Genomic DNA, 14,385 nt, shown 5'->3' on the forward strand with positions numbered 1-14,385 from the left:
AAGCACTTTGAAGGAATACAGCTGTCACTTTATAACCCTTATCCTCTTCCCCTCCAACGTAGCTGTCAAATTTACTGTTTGAGCTTCTCTTTGTAATCACACGATTATGCACTCCATCACCCTCTCCGCCCTCATCATTCCATCTAATGGTTTTAAAGGGAAAGGAAATTACTTGTCCTCGCAGCCAGCAGTTGACACTTTTATGGGTCATCTGTAATGAAGCTATTCTTCGGCTTTAATGGAGACCTTGATTCCGACCAGTGTGAATAATTGTCAAAAGGTGATTAATTAAATATTCACCACTCCCCTATAAAATTGATCAACATATTACATTACAGCACTCCAAAAGTTATTTTATTTCTTCATTCTACTTCAAATTCTATGCATTTAAACAAGCTTTAAACTGGAGCCATATAATTTACTGCATATTAATTATACATGACCACTGAATAAAGTTCAAAAAAATGTTTTACACCTTTTTTTAACTCCATACGAACACGCTACCATTACTTACAACATTGAGAAGTCCTATGTTGAATGTGAAATGTCTCACAATTGTTTCCTGAATGGATATAGCACAGATTTCTCAGGTAACAGGTATTAAGTTCTATAAGCACGTAGCTTTATCCGAAATAAATTGCCAAGACTAAAAGTAATATATCAAATTCCACTGATACATAATTTTCTTTTCTTTTCTTTTTTTTTTCTTTTTTTTTGTGATGGAGTTTCTCTCTGTCCTCCAAGTTGGAGTGGAGTGGCATTATCTTGGCTCACCGCAACCTCTGCCTCCAGGGTTCAAGTGATTCTCGTGCCTCAGCCTCCTGAGTAGCTGGGATTACAGGTGCCCACCACCACGCTTGGCTAATTTTTCTATTTTTATAGGGACAGGGTTTCACCATATTGGTCAGTTGGTCTCGAACTCCTGACCTCAAGTGATCCACCTGCCTCAGCCTCCCAAAGTCCCAAAGTACTGGGATTGCAGGTGTGAGCCACCACGCCCAGCTGATACATAAATTTTTGACTCTTAAAACATCCCAGGACAAGACTAGTGACCATTGCTCATCCATCTCTTCAGACTCTCAAAGCCCAATAATTGGGGTGTGGATGAAGGACAGGGAAGGAAAACTGCCAGATTGAAAACTTTGCTAGATAGACTGAAAATAAAGACTTAGCTTCCATCAAGACCATGAATCTCTGGCTTTGGCTAACTTTGGTCTTTGACAGGCTGAGGAAATAAATGCAAAATCTTCTCAGAAAATCAGTCCTTCCTGCTTCCATTTCCCCACTGCATTAGGTATTCTTGTGACTGAGTAGAGGGCAAGCAGGGAAGATTATAAAAATCGAAACTCCTGATTTCAAACGTTAAACTCAATTAAGAGATGCCCGAGTCTCAGTAATCAAACAAAATTTTACCAACAAGGAATAAATATAACATAGGAAATTATGTTTAAAATGTATGAAAATAAATTGAGGGAAAATTACAAAAAAATCAAAACAGAACCTGATTCTGTGTAGACAGCATTTCTGCTCTTGTATCAGGAGTAATCGATGAAATGGAGTGATATGGGCGTGTTTCAGACAATGTAAAAGAGTGCCAACGTGTCAAATGGTGATTAAAAAAAGCAACATTTCACAGAAATGTACAGAGTGAGCCCCGCACACACAGAGACACCAAGTCATTCTAAACCACATGGAGCAGCTAAAGGTTTAGCCTACACCCTGGACTCCTGCTGCTGGCAGACGCGCCCACAACCAAATCCAGCGCAGTCTGGGACCGCCGATCAAAGTCTGCGTGAATCCACCCACAGACATTCTAGAAGTCCTTGGAGGCGACTCTTTTAATGCAGATTACTGATTTCATTGAAGCAGTCAATCAACTGTTTCCCCCCCCAGGCTGTTAAAATGTCATTGAGTGAACACAGCAGATAAAAAAAAAATGATGAGCAAAAAAGTAATATTTCAACTTGAACAAACTTGCTATTTGTAGACTTGATCACATGGATCTGCTGCAGTCAACATGATTTCAGCAGCAGCTACAGGAATGAATCCCACAAAGGGACTGAGTTTAATCATCCAATCCCAGACTGTATTGATTTTGGGACTACTTGCAATGACTATATAAATAAGCCATTTCTTTGCAACTGTATCTGCAGCCGGTCATGAACCCAAAACCTTCACAACCTGGTCCAAAGTGAATTATGCCCTGCAGAAATAAATTAATAAAACTAACACAGCCGGCCTTCTCCACCAACTTATTTTCACGTTTCAAGAGCTTAAAAATATAAAATCAATAATCATTTAGTCATAAGGGTAAATGAAGCGACATAACATCAAAGTATCCCCTTTAGCCATTCAAGTCATCCTAGGTAATTTATCTCATCAAAAGGCAGAGGTAATAATCCTTTCCACTCTGAGACAAGCTGCCACACAGCTGCTGTATTATCCTAGAGTAAACAAGTTGGGAGAAAATATTAAAAATCAATATCTGTTTCCTTCTATCAGACCAGCTGGCATCCATCATAAATCCGCCCCTGTAAAGAGTTCTTGGAGTTGGGCACCCAGAGTGGAAAACACAATCGAATTAACAACAGAAAACCAAGATCTGCTCAATAGGGAAAGACAGCTGGATTTCTTTAAAAATGCAGTATTTTAACAATTGCAAAAATTTACTGAAATTATAATCATAGGGGAAAAATCTATCATAGCCATAGGGTACCAAAAAAAAAAAAAAAAAAGCAATTACCAGTGCTGTAAAATAAAAATACAAACAGCAGCTTTCGATAGTCGCTGCAAGTGATTCCAGGTATTTGATTTATTTAATTTGTCATTTGTTCATTCATTCATTTATTTATGTAGCCTGATGATTTCCTGCCATGATATTCAGGCCCCAACCCCTCTAACCGGAGAATCTATCACGTTGTCACATATCACATTCCCTCCCCGCCCCAGGATGCCTGGGAAATGGCTGGACTCCCCCTCACGTGATCACAACTGCCCACAGAGAAATTTGGCTGTGATGCAAAATCACGGAGGAGTTTGTTCCTGGCGGAGAGAAGAGAGCGTGCCTGATCTTAGATGTGGCTTCCATGGTGACAGATTCAGATGCTGGACACCCTGGACACGTGAGCAGGAGCCAGAAGCTGCATCCACCCAGTGCCAAAGGAGAAGGTTGCTGGGACTTCCCGTCTCCTGCTGCAGGAACAAACTGTTAGACAAACCCTTCCATAAAACAGAGAGCCAGCTGGGCACAGTGACTCACGCCTGTGATCCCAGCAGTTTGGGAGACCTAGGCAGGCAGATTATTTGAGGTCAGGAGTTCGAGACTAGCCTGGCCAACATGGTGAAACCCTGTCTCTACTAAAAATATAAAATTTAGCCTGGCGTGACAGTGCATGCCTGTAATCCCAGCTACTCAGGAGACTGAGACAGTAGAATCACTTGAACCCGGGAGGCAGAGGTTGCAGTGAGCCGAGATCACACCATTGCATTCGAGCCTGGGTGACAGAGCAATATTCCAAAATAAAAAAAATAAAAAAATAAACAAAAACCTTGGATTCTGAGGATCTGCTTGCCTTAACACTTAGTCTAAATTTTATTTCTGGAAAATACGATGTGATTGTTGTTCTTACTGAAGCTTTCAGATTTACTTTTTGTAAAAGTTATCAGAATGTCTATACACACAGGCAAACACATACACAAACACACATAAACAAGCACAGTGTCGTAGATACTTGAAGAACAAAATCCTTTAGCTACAATTACTTCTCAGGAATGGTTGACTCAGTCTTTGGAATTTAGTTACATGTCATCATCATTCTGATAAACCACTTCTGTCTCATACCCTCCTTACAATTGTCTGTACTTTAAGCTCAATACAAGGTCTTCCTCCAAATTTCCCAAATCCAATGGCCTTATGCATAAGATCTTTTCACAAAGAGGCTTCTTCGATTCCTGAATAATTAATACCTTGAAGAAGCCCAAAAATAAACCTCTCAGGGTAAATCCTACCTGTGTCAATTTATCTCATATTTTATTTTTAATAACAGTGTCATTCTATCCTATCTCCTTCAGTGGCACACCCCTGACCCCAGGCATCCTCATCTTTAAATGTGCAGCCTCAAATCCAACATCTTATTCAGGTACTGCCTGATAAGCACTCCTGCCCTCCTAGTCCAGGAATAAACACCAGGTATTCATGAACAAGGGCTAAGAAGACATCAGATGACACTAGAATCTTCACCATGGCTGACTTATGGGGAATTTCTAGTTAACCAAAAACCCTAAATCATTTCTACATATATTCCTGTTTAGAGATTCATGATTCCTCACCTGTCTGACAATTCAAAGTTTTCATTTTGGGTTTTGTTTTCACCTAGGTAGCTGCCCTTCATTGTTCCGTAGCAAATGTGATCTCATGAGTGCGCCCCCAGCTAGCTCAATGAAAATTCCATATGGATCTTGATTCTCAGGTAGCAACACATCTGCTGCTATCCGCAGATCAATTGTCATGCCAGAGAGTGGAGGAAGACACACTCAGAATGCACAGGGCCACAGGGCCTGAGTGGTACAGAGCTTTCTGCTTCCCTAGAAACAGAAACCCCAAGAGAGCAGGGCCTCCTGCACCTGCTGACTGTGCACCTGCCAGACTCCCACACACCTGCAGCTTCGTGGGCAAGCGCTCAGAGACAGTCTGAGCAATGGAAGACACCACTGCTTTTCATGACGACAGAAAATAGCAGAGAGGTTCTTTTGTATTCCAGGGTCAACCCAAATTAGAAACCAATTACAAACCACTCCAAGAAGCTAAAACGATGTGCTCTTGTTAGAAATAATCAAAGGTGATGTTTCAGGTCACTTGGCATCCTCCACAAAGCATCAGCACTCTTAATTCGCATTTGAAAATTTTCCTTTGCCGGGCGTGGTGGCTCACACCTGTAATCACAGCACTTTGGGAGGCCGAGGCAGGTGGATCACCTGAGGTTGGGAGTTCAAGATCAGCCTGGCCAACATGGAGAAACCCCGTCTCTACTAAAACTACAAAATTAGCTGAGGTGGTGGTGCATGCCTGTAATCTCAGCTACTCGGGAGGCTGAGGCAGGAGAATCGCTTGAACCCGGGAGGCAGAGGTTGCGGTGAGCTGAGATTGCGCCACTGCACTCCAGCCTGGACAACAAGAACGAAACTCTGTCTCAAAAAAAAGAAAAAAAAAAAAAAGAAAGAAAGAAACAAAGAAAATTTTCCTTCAAATTAGACACTTTTTAATACTAAATGCTGGCAGTAGAATAATATTTGCAAAATTGTCCTAGTCTTCGAAGATAACTTTTTATCAGAGAAATGACTAAGTGAGCTCTTGTGAGCTCTTTTTATCTGCTTAGTTTAGAACACAAAGTATAAACTTAAAAACCTTCAGATTATGATGTATTGGAGTATCAATCCTCAGAAATGTCACTTTTGCAGGCATGTAATACTACATTAAAGGGTAAAATCATTACAGACGGGACTCTCTCAGAGGAAGGTACCTAAGAGCCCAGTAAACACCATCCTAAATCCTGACCCATAGCTTGTCGCCAAGACAGCTACGAAGGCAGGACACATATCGCAGTTCCATGGCTAAGTGTCATGATGTGGGCTGAGGCCATCCATCATGTGAGCCTCCCACAAGACTCTCCCAAGCAGATGTACTGAATCTCTTTCTTTTAGGAAACATTTAATTATTGACACACTTCTCAATGGGTATTGAGAAAGTGAACTCTTTAAATTTCTATGGTTGCTAAGAGACTGATATTTAGTGTTTGAAAATTTTCATCTATATCAGATATATATATTTTTTCCATTGCAAACAGAACCCAGAGATCTGCTAAAAGGTGCCAAATGGGACTTTTATAAAGAGAAATAATACAGTGTCATATGTCTGATCTATTAAGGAATGTTTAGCACAGCAAATGAAGCATAGTTACTCTGGCTAATGACGATTATTTACTTGAATTTACTAATTGAATATTAAACAAGGAAAATATTTATGTACTGGGTAACATTTTTCTATTTATACTAAAGATAATATTGAATGTCATGTAATAAACATCTAATTTTTTTCAGTTGTTTAATGAATTAAAACTTTATTTTCCTATAAAATTTGATTTAGAAAAGAAATACTTTCAGCTTAATAATTCTGGAGAGTGGAGATGTGCTAAATGCACCATACTGCTTAGTTCCAGTGACTCACGCAATCTAATTGACTGAGAAGCAGGTATAGAAAGGGAGACTCCCGCCTTTCCTACGGGAAACATGTCCACGGGAAACTGGCACCCATGTCTGTTGTTCATGCTCCTGTCTGAGATGAAGTTGACTCGTGGCCGCTGTGAGCCAGATTCTCCTTCCTGGGAATGTTGATTTGGATGGGGAAATATCAATCTATTCTCAGGGTTTGGGCGGAACTGTAACATGTGAATTGGCTGCTTAGAAGAAGTAGAGGATTAAAAAGTAGAGAAAGCCAGCCATCTTGCAAAAGAAGAGAAACAAAACCAAGGGGAAGAGGAAAGAGACGGAAAACCATGCTGAAAGCTTTTCAGCTCCTAGTTCTAGGCCCTTCCTGAGCTTTGACTACCTTTCTGCCCTTGAGTTCCACAAGACTCTGTGTTGTTGCAAGAATTCCTTTCCTGCTTGAGTTAGACTAAGTGGTTTCCTAAATCAGATTTGAAAACTTAGATGAAATGGACAAATTACAAGATTAATGTTTATTTCTAAAGCAGAGGCCAGAAGAAATAACAAACATAAATAAATCTACACACTTTAAAAAATTGACTCAGTAATCAAATACCTGTGTCTTCATCATCATCACCATCACCACCAGATTCAGATGGTATTAGGAGAGTTCATAAGCAAGGTCTTATAACTCCAGTTTTCCACTTAACTGTCAACCATAGAGAAATTCATGCACATATATTCTGGCACACAAATATTGATTTGGGCATTACTTATGATAGCATTGTATCTTCTACCTCTAGGCCATCTGGTATACATTTTACAAAATACTATGCAACTGTTATTACACACAAATACATACAGGTTTTGTTATTTGTTTGGTTTAGGTCTTTGATGTATAACTACAGCCAATTGTCCATGTTGTGCTTCTCTCACTCAAAACCTAATAGAAATATACGCAAGAACCAAATAGAACTTCTAGAGGTAAAAAAGTCAATATCTGAGATGAGAACTCACTAGATGGATTTAGCAGATTAAATACTACAGAAAAGTGTCACTCAGAGGGCAGAGGAAAAGGGGAGAAGATAACAAAGCAAAGATGAAAAAGAAAAGAAATGACTGCACTAAAATAAAACATATAAAATTATCATATTAATTATTTTGTGTAAATTATATGTATATAAGCAACTAGAAATGTTTGAGTCAGAGGATTTGAAAAGTGAGGAAGATTGGAAGGGTAAATAATTTTTAAAGTAAATAAGTATTCCTTTAGCCCAAAGATCCCAGACCTGGGACTCTATCCCATAGAAATAAATTAAGTGAAAATATATGTACAATGATATTTGTTGCAGGACCATTGCAAATGGCAAGAAATTGGAAATAATGTAGTGCCCTAATTAGAAAAATGGATGAATAAATTATGATATTCTACTTTCATGAGATAGAATACAATGCAACCATCAAAAATAAATAGAGCTATACACTGCAGAAGACAAATCAGATAACCGAAAGAGATAAAAATGCATCATATATATAAAAAAAATAAGCACAGAGAGGGAGGAAAAACACTGGAATCTCAGGGACCAATGGGAAAACATTAAACAATCTAATAGAAGTACTCTGGAGTCCCTGAATTAGAAAAGAGGTCAGAAATACACTTGAATAAATAATGGTTAATATTTTTCCAAATTGATGAAAACTATGAACACACGAGTAGAATAAGCTCACTAAAGCCCAGTCAAATAAGTACAAAGAAAACCCTGCAAGCAGCCAGGGATTAGAGGGTGAGAAAACATGAACAGTGGAGACAAAGATAAGAATGATTACAGATTTCCTAAGAGAAACAATGAAAGCCAAAAGACAATGAAAACAATCTATAAAGTGTTGCAAAGAAAAAAAAAAAGTCAACCTATAGTTGTATGTCCAGGAAAATAGTTGTCAAACATAAGGCAAACTTTTTTTTGAGTAAAGAAATCCAATTATCACAAGTAGATATGAACTACAATGTTAATAGGAAAAAAACCCCACAACTTTATGCTGAAATTAAGAACAACCAGTTCAGAACTTGGATCTATAAAAAGAAATAAAGAGCCCCCAAAATGGTAAATGTGCAAGTAAGTATTAATTTTTTCCACTTTTGAAATTTTTAGAAATAACTGATCATTTCATGCAAAAAGTAATACTACATTATGAGGTTTGTATGTGTAAATAAGATATATGACAATGGGAAATGGAATCACACTCTTATAAAGGTCTTGCATTATATACATTGAGATATAACATTTAAAGGTGTATTTCGTTGAGTTAAAGTTACATATTGTAAACACCAGACACCACTAAAATTATATATAATTATAAAGAGGTATAACTAGTAAGATGATAATCGTGATAAATTGAAATAATTTCATAATGTCAAAATAAAAAAACGCAAAAAAAGAAAGACAAAGAAGTAAAAAACAGATGGGACAAACAGCAACAGGTTGATTTAAATCAAATCATAGTAATAGTTACACTAAATATAAAAAATGTAAAAACATTAATTAAAAGGAAGAGACTATTAGATGATAGAAAAGCAATACTCCAATTATTCTGTCTGTAAGAAATAAGCTGTAAATATAAAGACAGAACCAGGTTAAAATAAAATGACAGAAAGGGGTATAAAATGCAAAAGCTAATCATAAGAAAGTTGAAGTGACTATCTTAGTATCAGATAAAGTAGGCTTTAGGACAAGAAATATTATAATATATAGAAAGACATACAGAATATATTTTATTATAATAAAAAGCTGAATAAAATGTAAACTAAAAATGCAACGTGTAAAACTTTGCAGGCTTCAGCTAAAGCAGTTCTTAAAACAAAATACATAGCATTAGATGCTTTGTTTGAAAAATGGGAAAAGTCTAAATTCAGTAGCCTAAACCTCTACCTTAAGAAACTGACAAAAATGAATATCGAAGCAAACTCAAAATAAGAGGAGAAAATAATAAAAGTCAGATCTGCCATTAATAAAATAAAAATGGAAAAACAATGGAAAGAATGGAAAAACAATAAAATCAAAAGGTCATTCTTCGAAAGGATCAATAAAATTTATATACTTTTAGTTGACTGAACAAGAAAAAGAGAAGAACAGATATAAATTGCCACTATTAGGAGTCAAAGAATACATACCACCACAGATCCTAGAGGCATAAAAAGGTTATAAGGAAGGATTATAAAGAGACAGACTTATGCAAATATATTCAACCACTTAGATACAGTGGGGAAATTTTTTAAAGATACCACATATAAGAAAAAAAATTAAGTCTGAATAGCTCTGTATCTATCTAAAAAAAAAAAAATTAAAAAACCTTCCTACAAAGAAAACTCCAGGCTCATATGACTTCAGTAGTAAATTCTATCAATCATTTAAGGAATAAATAATAATACACATTTTATTTTTAGAAAATAGAGAAGTTTCCTAATTTATTTTATGAGGCCAAACTACCTTGATACCAAATTACCAAAACCGGACGAAAATATCTCAAGAAACATACAGAACAATAGCTATCATTGAATATGCAAATTCTTTTATAAAATATTAGCAAATTAAACCTAGCCATAAAAATAAAATACACTGTGACTGAATAGAGTTCATCCCAAAAATTTGGGATTAATTAACATTCAAAAATTGATTACCATGATTCACCTTGTTAACAAAATAAAGAAGAAAAACTACCTGATTACCCGAATTTACGGAAGAAAAAAAGAGAAAAGCATTCGACAAAATTGAAGCTCTCAACAAAATAAGGGGAGAAAGGGACATCCTCAATCCAATAAAGAACATATACAGTCAGTCTACAATTAACAACATATTTAATGATGAAAAACAATGCTTTCCTCCCTATAATCAGGGGCAAGGCAACGTCTGCTCCCACCACTTCTTCTCAGCATTGTCCTGGGGCTTCTACCCAGTGCAATACGGCACGAAAAAGAAGCAAAAGTCATACACATTGCAAAGAAAGAAATAAAATTGCCTTTATTTGTACATAACATAATCTCTGGATGTAGAAAATTCTAAAGAATCTACAAAAGCTGCTAGAATTAACTGACTAATGTATCAAGGTCATATAACAAAAGGTCAACATATAATAGTTAATGATATTTCTCTCTGCTAGCAATGAGCAACTGGAAAATGAATTTTTTAAATGTCCATTATCAACAGCATCGAAACCTATGTAGGAATAAAAAAGTCAAAATATGTGCCATATTATATACTAAACTACAGCATATTTCTGGGAGAAATTAAATAAATCTAAATAAATGGCAAGAAATACCATGTTCATGGATGGGAAGACTCAATATTATGATATCAATTTTCCCCCAATTAATCAATAGAGTCATTGAAATCAAAATCCCAACAGACATTTTAGTAGAAAATGACCAGATTATTCTAAAACTTCTATGAAAATGCAGAGAATCTGGAAGAGCCAACACAGCTAGGGCAAAGCTGACAAACTTACGCCAGCTGACTTCCACGTCTGCCTCAGTAACAAAGTCAATGTGATACCCACTTTGAAAGACACATGCAGATCAATGGAATAAAGTTAATAGCCTACAAATCGATGTGCACTTCAGGGTTCAGTTGATTTTCCAGTCAAGTTAATGGGGAAAAGATAATCTTTTTAACAAATAGTACTAGAACAACTGGATATCAGCTAAAGCACAAAAACAACAAAAGCAAAACAAACAAACCAGCACCTGTCAGACACACACCAAAAAAACTTGAAACGAGTCATAGGCCTAAATCTAAAATTATAAACTACGAAACTCCTGGAAGAAATGAGGAGAAAATCTTTGTGACATAGAGGCTAGCATAAATTTCCTGCATATGATGCAAAAAGCTAAATCCCAAATTAAAAAAAAAAAACTGATAATTTAAACTTCAACAAAATAGAAAACTTCTCTTCTTAGACTTTTTTTTAAATGAGGTAAGCCATATATTGGCGGAAATATTCATAATACATATTTCAGACCAAGGTCCTGTACCCAAAATATGTAAAGAACTCTCATAACTTAAGAATGTATTGAAAAACCAGATTTTTTCAAAATGTTGGCAAGTATTTCAACATGTCATTTATAAACAAAAGATACATAAATGACCAATAAGCACATGAGAAAAATGTTTGCCATGTTGTCAGAGAAATGCAAATTAAAATCTCAAGAAGATATTAGCACAAAACCACTAGACTAGCTAAAGTTACAAAGCTGAAAAATATAACGAGTAGCAAGTGTTGGTATGAATGCTACACCTCACTGGTGGAAATGTCAAGTGAGACAGCCCTTTGGCAAGCAGTTTGGAAGGTTCTTACAAAGTCACACATACACTAAGCATATGGCATGGTGCTTGTACACCTAGGTATTTGCCTAAGATAAATGAAAACATAATCCAACAAAAGCTTGCATGTGAATGTTCATAGCAATTTTACTCAACAGCCCCCACTAAATCACCACATCGAAAATGACGCCTTAATAATGATGCTTGAAAAAAATTGTATTTTTGAATGTAATTAGAGAGAGGTTGGAAAGTAACTGAGAAAACATGATCAATTAAAAACAATGATATTTATGAGGAAAGAATAAAATGGGAAATATAATATCTAGAAACAAACTATTTGGCAGAAAAGTAAAGCAGATCAGTACTCATAATAAATATGAGCTCTGTTCATATAGCCAAAGAGAGAATCTTACAAATTGGGTTAAGAACATCCAATTATGCACCAACAGAAGAGACGCACCAAGACACAACTTTCATACGGAGGTTGAAAAGAATGGGATGGGAAATGGATGCCAATCAAGTGCTAATAAAAAGCTAGCAACTGGAGGTATTGACAGAAAGTAAATTAGAAGTCAGGGTGAAAATAACAAGGGGATAAAACTGGTTATTTATATAATAAAAGGAATAATGCATTAAGAAGACATGTCAGTCATAAACTTTTCTGCACATAACAACTTAAAAACACACAATATACATAAAGTAGAAACTTCTCAGTCATTGTAAGAGACAGTAACTTAAAATTCAGAAACTAACAGATTAAATAGAAAGAAAGTAGAAAAGTTAAATACCTATACGTAATAAGCTTAGTCTAATTCGCCTTTCAATATTGAACTGGAACAATTAGACGATTTGTTTTAAGTGTTCAACAGGGACAGGGACTGGCTTCCAAGCCCACTCACCTGGCTGTTGACCAGCCTCACTCTCACCACGTGAGCCTATACACAACGTGGCCTCATGACCTCAGGTCACTGGTCTCAGGGAAACCTTGGCAGCTAATTTTCCCCAGATCAGTGACTGGAGGATAATGAGAGAAAGGAGACTCAAGGTGGAAAATCAGAATCTTTTAATACTTAATGTTGGAAGTGACATGCCATCATTTCTGACATGTTCTGTTCATTAGCAATTAGTGAAGTCCACTCTCACAACTGACATGTATATATGTATACATACGCCTTACGTGTCTACAGGTGCACATACCTGTGGATGCAGGCCTTACACATCTATAGGTGCACACATATGTTTACACAGGATTTACATGTTTATAGATACACACACGTGTATATACAGACATACTTCAGAGCTGAGTGGTTCCAGATCACTGTAATAAAGCAAGTCACACAAATTTTTGATTTTCCCAATGCATATAAAAAGCTGTATTTGGAGGTGCTGGAAACGTCTGGGTGCTTCTTGCTCTGCTGCGTTAGCTCTCGAGTATTTAGCAATGGGGCAGCAGGAGGTGTGGACGCTCATATCGAGGTTTAATGCATTCAAAAGGATTAATACCATACTGCACCATTTGAGAAAGTCCAAGCACACAGATGCAGCAGAAGATGTGCTAGTGGAATTAAAAAACAAACAAACAAACAAACAAAACAAACAAACAAACAAAAAAGGGTGTGCAGGAATCATAACACTAAACAGACCAAAGTTCCTAAATGCACCGACTCTTAATAGGATTTGGCAGCTTTATCCACAACTAGAGAAGTGGGAACAAGAGCCTGAAACTTTCCTGATCGTTATAAAGGGAGCCGGAGGAACGGCTTTCTGTGCTGAGGGTGATCTCAGAGTGATCTCGGAAGCTGAAAAGGCAAAACGGAAGATAGCTCTAGTTTTCTTCAGGGAAGAATCTATGCTGAATAATGCTTTTGGTTCTTGCTACACACCTTATGTTGCAGTTATTCATGGAACTACAATGGATGGGGGAGTTGGTCTCTCCGTCCATGGGCAGCTTCGAGTGGCTACAAAAAGTGTCTTTTTGCCACGCCAGAAACGGCAGTAGGACTGTTCTCTGATGTGAGTGGAGGTTATTTCTTGCCACGACTTCGAGGAAAACTTGGTTACTCCCTTGCATTAACAGGATTCAGATTAAAATGAAGATGTGTACAGAGCAGGAATTGCTACACACTTTGTAGATTCTGAAAAGTTGGGCATGTTAGAGGAAGATTTGTTAGCCTTGAAATCTCCTTCAAAAGCAAATATTGCAGCTGTCTTAGAAAATTACCATACAGAGTCTAAGATTGATTGAGACAAGTCTTTTTACTTAAGGAACACATGGGCAAAATAAACAGTTGCTTTTCAGCCAATACTGTGGGACAAATTATTGAAAACTTACAGCAAGATGGTTCATCTTTCGCCCTAGAGCAATTGAAGGTAATTAATAGAATGTCTCCATCATCTCTAAAGATCACACAAAGGTAACTCATGGAGGGGTCTTCAAAGACCTTGCAAGAAGTACTAACTATGGAGTATCGGCTAAGTCAAGCTTGCGTGGGAAGTCATGACTTTTATGAAGGCGTTAGGGCTGTTGTAACTGATAAAGACCAGAGTCCAAAATGGAAACCAGCTGATCTAAAACAAGTTACTGATGAAGACTTGAATAATCACTTTAGATCTTTGGGAAGCAATGATTTGAAATTTTGAGGTGACAGGTATATTCTGTACCATGGGTTGGCAATTTACAGTACATAGGCCAAATCCAGCCTGCTGCCTATTTTTATATGCACTGCAAGCTAAGAATGGTTTCCACATTGCTAAATGGTTGGGAAAAGAAATCAAAGACTAATATTTCATGACATGAAAATTATATGAAATATCAGAGTTCACAAATAAAGCTTTGTTGGAACTAGCTATAAAAAAAGTTATGTTTATC

General features: G+C 36.8%; 1 pseudogene across 1 annotated transcript; it reads left to right on the plus strand.

The window, feature by feature from the left end:
* The first annotated feature begins 12,933 nt into the window (after positions 1–12,933).
* Positions 12,934–14,156, plus strand: LOC105531480 (annotated as a pseudogene). Its single transcript, XR_001004811.1, has one exon. The product of XR_001004811.1 is annotated as a 3-hydroxyisobutyryl-CoA hydrolase, mitochondrial pseudogene (transcript).
* The last annotated feature ends 229 nt before the right edge of the window (positions 14,157–14,385 follow it).

The sequence above is a fragment of the Mandrillus leucophaeus genome, unplaced genomic scaffold (assembly GCF_000951045.1).
Source record: "Mandrillus leucophaeus isolate KB7577 unplaced genomic scaffold, Mleu.le_1.0 Scaffold89, whole genome shotgun sequence".
NCBI lineage: Eukaryota > Metazoa > Chordata > Mammalia > Primates > Cercopithecidae > Mandrillus > Mandrillus leucophaeus.